Raw genomic sequence first — 11,721 nt, forward strand, 5'->3', positions numbered from 1 at the left:
TCCTTTTCTAAAGCAGGAAATGTTATTTCATAAACCATCCTGTTTTAAGGAATTACATGCTTACTTTTGCTTTCATTGCTAAGGAGTCAGCTGAACTACAATATATTTTCTTTATGATTTTATTTATTCAGTTTTAGAGAGAGGGGAAGGGAGAGAGAAAAAGAGAGAGGAACATCAATGTGAGACAGAAATATGGATCAGGTACCTCTTGTATGCGCCCAGCCAGGGACAGAACCCACAACCCAGGCACCTGCCCTGACCAGGAATCAAATCAGTGACCTTTTGCTTTGTGGGATGGATGCTGCCCAGCCAACTGAACCACACTGATTAGGGCTGAACTACAACGAATACCAGTCACTGTGTTGTCATTGTAGACAAAGCCAAGCTCAGTTTCATGCAGAATGATTAACATGGCAACATTGTTTTTTTGTTGTATTGTAATGCCAAAATGATTCCAACTTAACAGGCTATATGGCTGTGGGAAAACTACATATTTTATAGCAGGATATGATACCTAGTTTCATTTATAATCTTCCCTTAATATGTTTTCCTTACCCTATATTGTGGTAAAGTCACCTCTAACTCTTCTTGAGTAGCTATTAAGGAAGTATCTTTTGAGTTAGTATGTCAGGTAGATTTAAGCCCAATAATCAATATAAAGTAGAAAGCTCAATTTGAAATTTGACAATTTTCTAGAAAGTTCATGGAGCTCAAGTTTAGAAGTATTTTAACCATAGCATCCTGGGTTTGAAATACTGCTCCCCACCCCTCCTCTTAGAAAGCCTTCTACTTCAACTTTGAAACTTTTGATAATCCATCAAATATTAAATGCCACAGCTCTAAGCAGCATGCTAACTGTGGAACAAATCATCTCTTTCATACCCCAACAACCTACAGGAGTTCATTTGCTCCAAATGAAAGATTTTCAAATTTCCAAATAGCAGAAATGGTGAGTTTAAAGCCCTGAACTCTAAATAATGTTTTATTTCTTCAGCTGGGTGATGTGTACACAGGTAATCACTGTATTGTTTTTATCAGTTCATTAATCACTTAATGAATCCATCTCTTTGAGGTTCACAGATATACCAATCAATTCTTTCAAAGATAATAATTACCATAAGTATTGCATTTGGTAATATACAAAATCCAGGCAACAAAACAAACTGCTTGCATGCCTTCATCCGGGATCCACCATTACCCACTGTTCTCAAAACTGAAATCTCTACTGAGGTCCATAGCATTTCACAAATAAATACAGTCGGGTCACTTCCTTCCCTCTGAGTCTGAGGCTACTATTCCATTTCATTCATTTCCGTACATTGCTTAGTGTCGATCTGCTGGTCAAAGGTAAATTTTACTTCCAATTCAACTATTCCTCAGTCCTTCATACATTCCTCCAGAACCTTTATTATCCCTAATATCAAAATTATGCTTTAGCCTTAGTGAAAAAATAGGTTAAAGATCATAAATTGCTTAAGAAGATTAGAATAATGGCCTGAAATATATTAACAGAACATTTCTCACCCCTTCTAAATCTGAGGCAGAAAATCAGTTGACTTTTCTTTCCACTTTCCAGAGCAAAATTTGGCTCTGGAAAAGCTAAGGAATGGAACAGAGGGAGGTAACTTGCCCAGCTCTATCTAATCAGAGACAGGAAAGGAACCATATTAGAGAATCTGATTTATGAGAACTGTTAAGATTGTCAGGAAGTTCCAAGAAACCTGCAGGTGTTGCTCTTAGTGAAATACATGTCGACTTTTTATATCTAATAATGTGTCATGAATTAAAATATATTTATGCAGATAAATGGTGCATTTGATTACAATGAAGTAGTGGAATAATACCTCATTGCTTCGCATTCATGCCTATTCAGAAAAGAGAATTCTGAAGCATGATTTTCTATCAGACATACAGTGGTTAGCATAGGGGACTATTGAAAGCAATTACCTTCCACCAGTGAGGCTCACACATGCATACATATCTGAGTTTGAAAGATTTTGCAGGGCCAGAAGAATAACGTACAATGGGAGGAAATATTTCAAAGTATTTTTAAGTGTGAATTGCTATAGAAATTCAATATATAATTGGTTGTAATTAAAAATACAGTAAATCAAATTATGAAATATCAAGCATACATTTGTGTACATATATGTATACATGCACATATATGATACACATATATGTATACAATTATTCTTAGATGCACACTAATCTGTTAGTATTTAAAAAGAATACTTCATTTAAAAATATGTGATCCATAGAAATGCAGAAATCTTTGTAAAGGCAGAGATTATGGGATCACAGAGGGCACATAAAAACCTTAAACTAGCCCTGGCTGGTGTAGCTCAGTGGACTGAGCATGGGCCTGAGAACCAAACAACCGCAGTTCAATTCCCAGTCAGAGCACATGCATGGGTTGCAGGCCAGTTCCCAGCAGGGGACGCACAAGAGGCAACCATACATTGATATTTCTTTCCCTCTCCTTCCCTTCCTCTCTAAAGATAAATAAATAAAATCTTTAAAAAAAACCTTAAGGTATATAGTAATGTTTTATTTCTTCAGCTGGATGATTTATACACAGACAATCACCATATCTCTTTCATTAGTTTGGTATTCTTAACCAAATATCATTAATATTATTATTATTTGAAAGATAAAGAAAACTTTATTCTAGGTTCCAGCCAAGATGAAGGTATAGGTGGAAACATTGTGCCTCCTCACACAACCAAGTTTAAAGACGACAAAGTTTTAGTAACAAAAATGCAGCCAAAACACAGAAAATTGAACTATACGAAAGTCCGACAACAATGAACCGTTCAGCCAGACCCGTAAGAGGGGCCAAGCCAGCAGCAGAGCAGGATAAGGCAGGAAAGATCCCCTGGACTCACAGGCAGCCGTGGGCAGATCCCAGGTGTGGGGTACCAAGGGGCAGACCCAGTGAGGGCGCAGGGCAGCAGGCTGACCACGGTCACACATTCGCGCACAGATAAACCAGGCAAAGGAGCGAGTAGTGAGACAGACTGCGCGGGTCCCAGCAGCAGGAAACAGCAGAGGGGGCTGCTATTACCCCTCTCTAACCCTGCCCCACATACAGTGTCACCACCCAGCAACTGAGTTGCCCCACCCTGGTGAACACCTAGGGCTCTGCCCCTCATACATAACAGGCACGAACAGATCAAAACATGGCTCAAGAAGAACTCAAAGCCCCAGAGCCCATAACTCTAAGCAACCAAGAGATAGCCAACCTATCAGATGCAGAGTTCAAAACACTGGTGATCAGGATGCGCACAGAACTGGTTGATTTTAGTCACAAATTACAGGAACAAATGAAGGCTAAACTAATTAAAATGAATGGAAATGGACAGGAAACCAATAGTGATGGAAAGGAAACTGGGACTCAAACCAAGGGAGTGGACCAGAAGGAAGAAACAAACAACCAAACAGAAAAGAATGAAGAAACGAGAACTCAAAAAAATGAGGAGAGGCTTAGGAACCTCCAGGACATCTTTAAACGCTCCAACATCCGAATTATAGGGGTACCAGAAGGGGGAGAGGAACAGCCACCAGTAGAATACTTATTTGAACAAATAATAAAGGAGAACTTCCCCAATCTGGCAAAGGCAACAGCCTTCCAGGAAATCCAGGAAGCACAAAGAGTCCCAAAGAAGTTGGACCCAAGAAGGAACACGCCAAGACATATCATAATTACATTCGCCAAGATTAAAATAAAGGAGAGAATCCTAGAAGCAGCAAGAGCTAAGGGGACAGTCACCTACAAAGCAGTTCCCATCAGACTGTCAGTGGTTTTCTCAAGAGAGCTTACAGGGAAGAAGGGGCTGGAAAGAAGTATTCCAAGTCATGAAGTCCAAAGACCTACATCTAAGATTGCTCTATCCAGCAAACCTTTCATTTAGAATGGAAGGGCAGATAAAGTGCTTCTCAGATAAGGTCAAATTCAAGGAGTTCATCATCACCAAGCCCTTATTATAGGAAACGTTAAAGGGACTTATCTAAGAAAAAGAAGATAAAAATATGAACAGTGAAAGGACAGTGAACTCACAGTTATTAACACACACACCTAAAACAAAAGCAAACTAAGAGGACAGCTAGATCAGGAGCAGAACCACAGAAATGGAGATCACATGGAAGGTTAGCAATAGGGGAGTGAGAGAAGGAGAAGGGGGGAGAAGGTACAAAGAATAAGTAGCATAGACAGTAGGTAGAAAATAGACAGGGGGGAGGGCAAGAATAGTAGGGGAAATATAGAATCTAAAGAACTTGAGACACATGGTCATAAACTAAAGGGGGGGAATGGTGGGGGAGGGGGTGTGCAGGGGGAGGGGAATGAAGGGGGAAATAGAACAACTGTAATGGTATAATCAATAAGATATATTTAAAATTTTTTTAAAAGAATACTTTATTCTAAATGTGTATGGGCATTTGAGAGAGAAGAAAATAAAAAGGAAAATACCTAATTGCTGTTCAGCTACAAAACACCCCTTCACAGAAGCACACCTATATACAAGCATACAAATACACTTCACCACATGGTATAATGGGATCAGAAAAATTAGAATTCTGTTTTTGGCTCTACCACATCTGAGAGGAGTAACCTCATACAAGCCACTTCACTTTGCTGAGGACCGGCTGACGTGCCTGAGGATGGACTTTTTAATACACAGACAGGGCCACTATAAATTATTAATATAATCAAGACAAAAGCACTCCATAAAGTGAAAACTCACTATATTGAAGCTAAGGTGTTAAGGCTGTAGTAAGGACAGTAGATGCGGATGTGATGAAGAAGCCATTTCTGCCTATCTGGTCACTGCATAGAATTCTACCTGGAGCCTGAAATCATATTAGAAGTTGCCTATGTACATACAAAAGGAAAAATATTTTATATTCAAAATGATATGCTCTTTCAAGGTGGTACTTTCCTCAGGGTGTGAGTGGAAAACTGAATGTATCAATTGTAACCGTGTTTGAGAATGGGGCATGAGGGTACAATCTCCCTAAATCAGAGGCCAATGTCAGACTGAAGGGAGTCAGAAGTCAATCTACAGATCACATATTTACTGGACTTAACCATATTCTGAAAATCTATTTTCAAATATTTTATACACATTTCTAATCCTTAAACCTGCCAACATCTTATATTGCACATTTTAGAGATGCAAAGTCAAATTCAGCAAAAACAAGTACAATGGTAAGGTGATGAACTTCACAACCACCCTGACCCAGCTGCCAAGATTCCTGCCTCAGGATGATAGTGTGAGGCCTTCCTGCAGATCTTGCTGCTTGGGCTTTTGTCCTTACTGTGTTTTCTACACTAACCAGGCAAACCCTCCTAAAGCACTGTTTCTCAAAGTGTGCTCCATAGCCATCTACATCAGAGTCACCCGACAAACCTTACAGATAAATTCAGATTCCCATGCCCCACCCCAGGGCATCTACTTTCATAGGTCTGGGGTGGAATTGAGGAATCAGTACTTTAGCAACACCCAGGGGATTCCCATACTGCTGACATGTGAAAACTGCTAAAGTACAAGGGGGTATCATATTCCTGTGTTCAAAACCTCCCAATGGCCCCATCTCTTACTCTTTAAAGGCCAAATGCAGCACTATGGCCCACAAGGCTCTTCAAGACCCAGCTGAACTCATCCTCTACACAGAAACTCATGCACACTTTTTCTTGCTTACTACCCTCAGCTATTGTAAACTCTTTCCCCTTCTTAAGCTGCTCCTGCCACAGGGCCTTTGCACTTACTGTCCCTGCTACCTGGAATGCTTTGATGCTCCAATCTCACCCCTCATCCCCTCTCTCTCCTTAGACACCAGTTCAAAGATTACTTCATCTCAGAGATGCCTCCTTAACCATCTCATATTGACTAAAACCTTCTTCACTTTTTTATATTTTATTCTTTTTTAAAAATATATACTTTTATTGATTATGACATTACAGTTGTCCTATTCCCCCCTTCATTCCCCTCCACCCTGCACACCTCTCCCCCACCATTCCCCCCTTTAGTTTATGTCCACGTGTCTCAAGTTCTTCAGATTCTATATTTCCCCTACTATTCTTGCCCTCCCCCCTGTCTATTTTCTACCTACCGTCTATGCTACTTATTCTTTGTACCTTCTTCCTCTTTCTCCTCTTCCCACTCCCCTGTTGCTAACCTTCCATGTGATCTTCATTTCTATGGTTCTGCTCCTGATCTAGCTGTCCTCTTAGGTTGCTTTTGTTTTAGGTGTGGTTGTTGATAACTGTGAGTTTGCCAACCCTTCACTGTTCATCTTTTTTATCTTCTTTTTCGTAGGTAAGTCCCTTTAACATTTCATATAATAAGGGCCTGGTGATGATGGACTCCTTAACTTGACCTTATCTGAGATGTACTTTATCTGCCCTTTCATTCTAAATGAAAGCTTTGCTGGATAGAGCAATCTTAGATGTAGGTCTTTGGACTTCATGACTTGGAATACCTCTTTCCAGCCCCTTCTTCCCTGTAAGCTCTCTTGAGAAAACCACTGACAGTCTGATGGGAACTGCTTTGTAGGTGACTGTCCCCTTAGCTCTTGCTGCTTCTAGGATTCTCTCCTTTATTTTAATCTTGGCGAAAGTAATTATGATGTGCCTTGGCGTGTTCCTTCTTGGGTCCAACTTCTCTGGGACTCTCTGAGCTTCCTGGATTTCCTGGAAGTCTATTTCCTTTGCCAGATTGGGGAAGTTCTTGCTTTATTATTTGTTCAAAGAAGTTTTCCACTTGATGTTTCTCTTCCCCTTCTGGTACCCCTATAATTCAGATGTTGGAGTGTTTAAAGATGTCCTGGAGGTTCCTAAGCCTCTCCTCATTTTTTTGAGTTCTCGTTTCTTCATTCTTTTCTGTTTGGTTGTTTGTTTCTTCCTTCTGGTCCACTCCCTTGGTTTGAGTCCCAGTTTCCTTTCCATCACTATTGGTTTCCTGTCCATTTCCCTTCATTTTAATTAGTTTAGCCTTCATTTGTTCCTGTAATTTGTGACTAAAATCAACCAGTTCTGTGCGCATCCTGATCACCAGTGTTTTGAACTGTGCATCTGAAAGTTTGTCTGTCTCTTGGTTGCTTAGAATTACTGGCTCTGGTGATTTGAGCTGTTTTTGAGTCATAATGTTTTGGTCTGTTCCCACCTGTTATGTATGAGGGGTGGAACCTTAGGTGTTCACCAGGGTGGGGTGACCCAGGTTGCTGGGTTGTGATGCTGTATGTGGGGGCAGGGTCAGAGAGGGGCAATGGCATTTGTTCTGCTCTCCCTCAGATTTCGGTCCTATCTGCCGCTTTCCACAAGCAAATTGAGCCTTTCTGGTGCTGGTTCCCGGGTATGTGGGCTTTTGTACCCTCCAGGACCCTGTGGGTCTCTCCAACAAACTCTCCCAGCACCTCAACCCCGAAAGTCTTTCAAATTGGTGTTTTCAGGCTCTAATTCCCATTGCTGGGGCCCTAGCCTAAGCAGTCTGTCTCACTGTTCACTCCTTCACCTGGTTTATCTGCGCTCAAATGTGTGACTGTGGTCAGTCAGCCACCCTGAGCCCTCACTGGGTCCACCCCTTGCAACCCCGCGCCTGGTATCCGTCAACCACTGCTTGCGGTCCTGGGTCGGTCCACCGATCTTTCCTGCCCAATCCCACTCTGCCCCTGACTCCACCCCTCTTACTGGTCTGGCTGAATGGTTTGTTGTTGTCAGACTTCCGTACAGTTAAATTTTCTGTGTTTTGGCTGCATTTTTGTTATTAAAACTCTGTTGTCTTTAAACTTGGTTGTGCAAAGAGGCACAGTGTTTCCACCAATGCTTCCATCTTGGCCTGAAGTCAAGATTTTATTAATTTTTAGAGATGGGAAAAGAGGGAGACAAACATCAGTGTATGGTTGCCTCTCACACACCCCCTACTCAGGACCTGGCCCGTAACCCAGTCATGTGCCCAGACTGGGAATCAAACCAGCGTCCCTTTAGTTCACAAGCTGTCACTAAATCAACTGAGTCACAGCAGCCAGGACAAACTATCTGTATTTTTATTCAAATAACTTACCATGCACTGACATTTACCTGCCTGTCTTACCACACTTCAGCTGAGGCTCTGCTACAGAAAGCACACTGCCTATTTATTGCCCACATTGCCTACAACTGTATTTAGCACATAGTGGCCCATTAATAAGTGTCTGTAAAGGTAATTTAAAAATTAGAGGTTTCACTTAAAATATTTTTATTGTCATATTAAAAGTGATTTTTGATTTCCCTAGAAAAAAATGGGATTCTAAATATAGTCCTGACTGGTGTGGCTCACTTGCTTGGGTCTCACCCTGCAACATAAGAGATCACAGGTTTGATTCCCAGTCAGAGCACAGACTTGGGTTTAAGGTCCTGTCCCTGGTTGAGGCACATATGAGGCAACCGACTGATGTTTCTCTCCCTCTCTTTCTGCCTCCCTTCCCCTCTCTCTATAAATAAACAAATAAATCTTTAAAAGAGTTGTAGAGTTGATTTTTAATATGTAAAAAAAACACTAAGTATGCTACTAAACATCCAACAATATCCTATAATGCATTGCAACAGTCCCCCACAAGGAAGAATAACATGGAGCACAAGGTCAATAGTGCTAAATTTGAGCAACTCTGCTCTAGAGATTACCACCCCACACTAAACAACTCTGAATCCATGCAGTTGCAACAATCTCCAGCAGAAAAAAAGGGAACAATAACTTTTTAATACACAGAGTTCTTGATGAACTCATTGACAAACAACAAAATATAAGAGCAAAGTACTTTTGTATGAGTATTATAAAACATTTCAAAGCAATAATAAGAAGCCCTTGAGGACCTGAATTGATATTTCTCCAAGAGGACATACAAATGGCCAACAGACATATAAAAACATGCTCAATGTCACTGATCAGGGAAATTCAAATCAAAGCCACTGTGCAGTATTACCTCAGAATGGCTATCATGTGGAGAAAAACGGAACTCAAGGGAATGGCTGTTGGGAATGCACACTGGTGCAGCCACTGTGGGAAGCAGCACAAAAGTTCCTCAAAAAATTGAAAATGGAACTGCCTTATGACCCAGCAATTCCACTTCTGGCTATTTATCTGAAGAAACTCAAAACACTTACTGGAAAACATATTCATCCCTCTGTTCACTGCAGTGTCATTTACAATAGCCAGGATATGGAAGCAACCTAAATGTCCATTAACAGATAAATAAATAAAGATGTGGCACACATATACAATGAACTACTACTCAGCCATAAGAAGAATGAAATCTTAACATCTGCTACAACACGAATGGACCTAGAACGTATTATGATAAGTGAGGTAGGACAGAGAAAGATTAATACCATATGACTTCACTTAAAAGTGTAATCTAAAAAGCAAACTAAATGAACAAACAAAACAGAAATACACTTATGCATACTGAGAACAAAATGATGGTTGCCAGATGGGAAAGGTGAAAGGGACTAAGAAGTACAAATGGCCAATTATAAAAACAGTCACAGAGATGTAAAATACAGCACAGGGAATATAGTCAATAATATTGTAATGGCAATGTAATGTATCATAGGGGTACTAGACTTATCAAGGTGATCATTATGTAAGGTATATAAATGTTTAATAACTACATTGTACACCTGAAACTAATATTCTATGTCCACTGTAATTTTTTAAAAAATTTTTAATGAGATGCCCTTAATTTAAACACTGAGGTCAAAAATATCAGTTGTTTCATCATTCAGACATTAAAATATTTCTACTAAAGAACTCTGATAGTGAAAAGACTGGAATTATAATAAAATGTTAGTAGGGGAGGAAGAATAATATTGCCTCCACTTTTCTAAATTCTTGGCTGAGAACACCTCCTCCCACCCCCATGATAAAAAAAAAAACAGATTAACAGGAGAAAAACCGAAGTTTAATAACATGAAGATTTAATTACTAGACCAGATGAAATAACCCTCAAGGGTTAGAAGAAAGTTTCTTCCACTCGCACAGTATGAAAAAGACTTTAAAGAAAAAAAGACATTTTAAAATTTGTCAGATAAAACTTAACAAAATAAGAAAGAAACACTGTTGATATGCCAACATTGGCTTTTATCCAGAACCAACCATTGTTGTTTCTTTTTTAACTTAAGCTGAAAAATATTAATTTTAAAATATTAAATATTGTGTTTTAAACTCTAAAAGCTGTGAAAATTTTGAGCATGTTGACATCATAGATCTCCAAGGTTAACTCAATTTTCAAGCAGTATCAAAAAGAGCATTTTAAAATCTGCCTTCTTAAAAGAAAACAGAATAAACAGTTTTGATGTATCAACTTCAGCTTTTATCGTGAACTAATCAGTGTTGTCAAAATCTTAAGATTTCAACATTCATGAGGAAGCGGAGGTTTTCAGGATAGTAAAAAACTCCCATCATTTCATATATAATAAATGTCAAGTTGGATAAGAACCCATCTTGTTGGTTTACACCGTTTATCGTAATCAATTTAATATCACTTCCACCACTGTGGCAAAGCACTGTATAAACAATATGATAATTGGAATTCCTCTACTCCTTGAATTAGTAAGCACATTATAGTGTATATCAATCACGCCTAATGAGTCTGAAGCATGGCTTGATTATATTTCATTTGCATAAGAATTTTCTATAATTTTTTAAACTGATCATTTTTAATTCAGAATAGCTCTAAATGCCACAGAAATGCTGCTCTCTTCCTGAAATACTAAGCAATCTTCTTACATAATACAAAAATGCTAATCAATTTTTTAATGCAGATCCTAGCTTGTTAATGAGTTTTCGCCTTTCCACGTGCTGTCAAATCTCATCACACCATCACCTTTCTAGGTTCACAATTGCAGCACACTTTATATGGTTCAATTCTAATTGCCATATTATTCAATTCCTTTTATGAGGGAAACACCTTTTTGTAAAGAAGATTTTATTTATTTATTCTTAGAGGGAATGGGGGGGAGAAAGAGAGGAAGAGAAACATCAATCCTCTGCCTCTTTCACACCCCCAAGCGGTGATGGCCCACAACCCAGGCAAGTGCCCTGACCCAGAACGGAACCTGAGACCTTTCACCTTCCAGGAGGGCGCCCAACCAACTGAGCTACAATGGTTGGGGTGAGGGAAACATTTGTAGATAATCCTTAGATTGTCCAATTTGAAGAATATTTGCCCTGTCTGGTGTAGCTCAGTGGATTGAGTGCAGGCCTGCGAACCACACAATCATGGTTTGATTCCCAGTCAGGGCACATGCCTGGGTTGCAGGCCAGTTCCCAGCAGGGGACTCACGAGAGGCAACCATACCTTGATATTTCTCTCCCTCTCTCCTTCCCTTCCCCTCTAAAGAGAAATAAATAAAATCTTTAAAAAATATTTTGCTTTCTTTGCATGCTGTAGTTTGTAAAACTCCTATTATTAATTTACAGAAATACTGACTTAAACATTCTCTGATAAGCCAAAAGCCTGAATAATAAAAACTAAACAAACAGGAACAAACACACAAATAAATATAGATCTACAAGTGTAAGGTAGCAACTAGGAATGAGCGGCCAGAGGGGAAATAAAGCAGGGCCCTTCACCATTACAATCTAACAAAGACCTTAATACAGAAGGCTAGAAGCAACAGAGAGACATGTCTCACCAATTATTTCAGCAGGCCTGAGCAGGGTTTCTTAAGATTGCCAGGTG

The sequence above is a fragment of the Artibeus jamaicensis genome, unplaced genomic scaffold (genome assembly GCF_021234435.1).
Source record: "Artibeus jamaicensis isolate MK-2021 breed Jamaican fruit bat unplaced genomic scaffold, CSHL_Jam_final contig_240, whole genome shotgun sequence".
Lineage (NCBI taxonomy): Eukaryota > Metazoa > Chordata > Mammalia > Chiroptera > Phyllostomidae > Artibeus > Artibeus jamaicensis.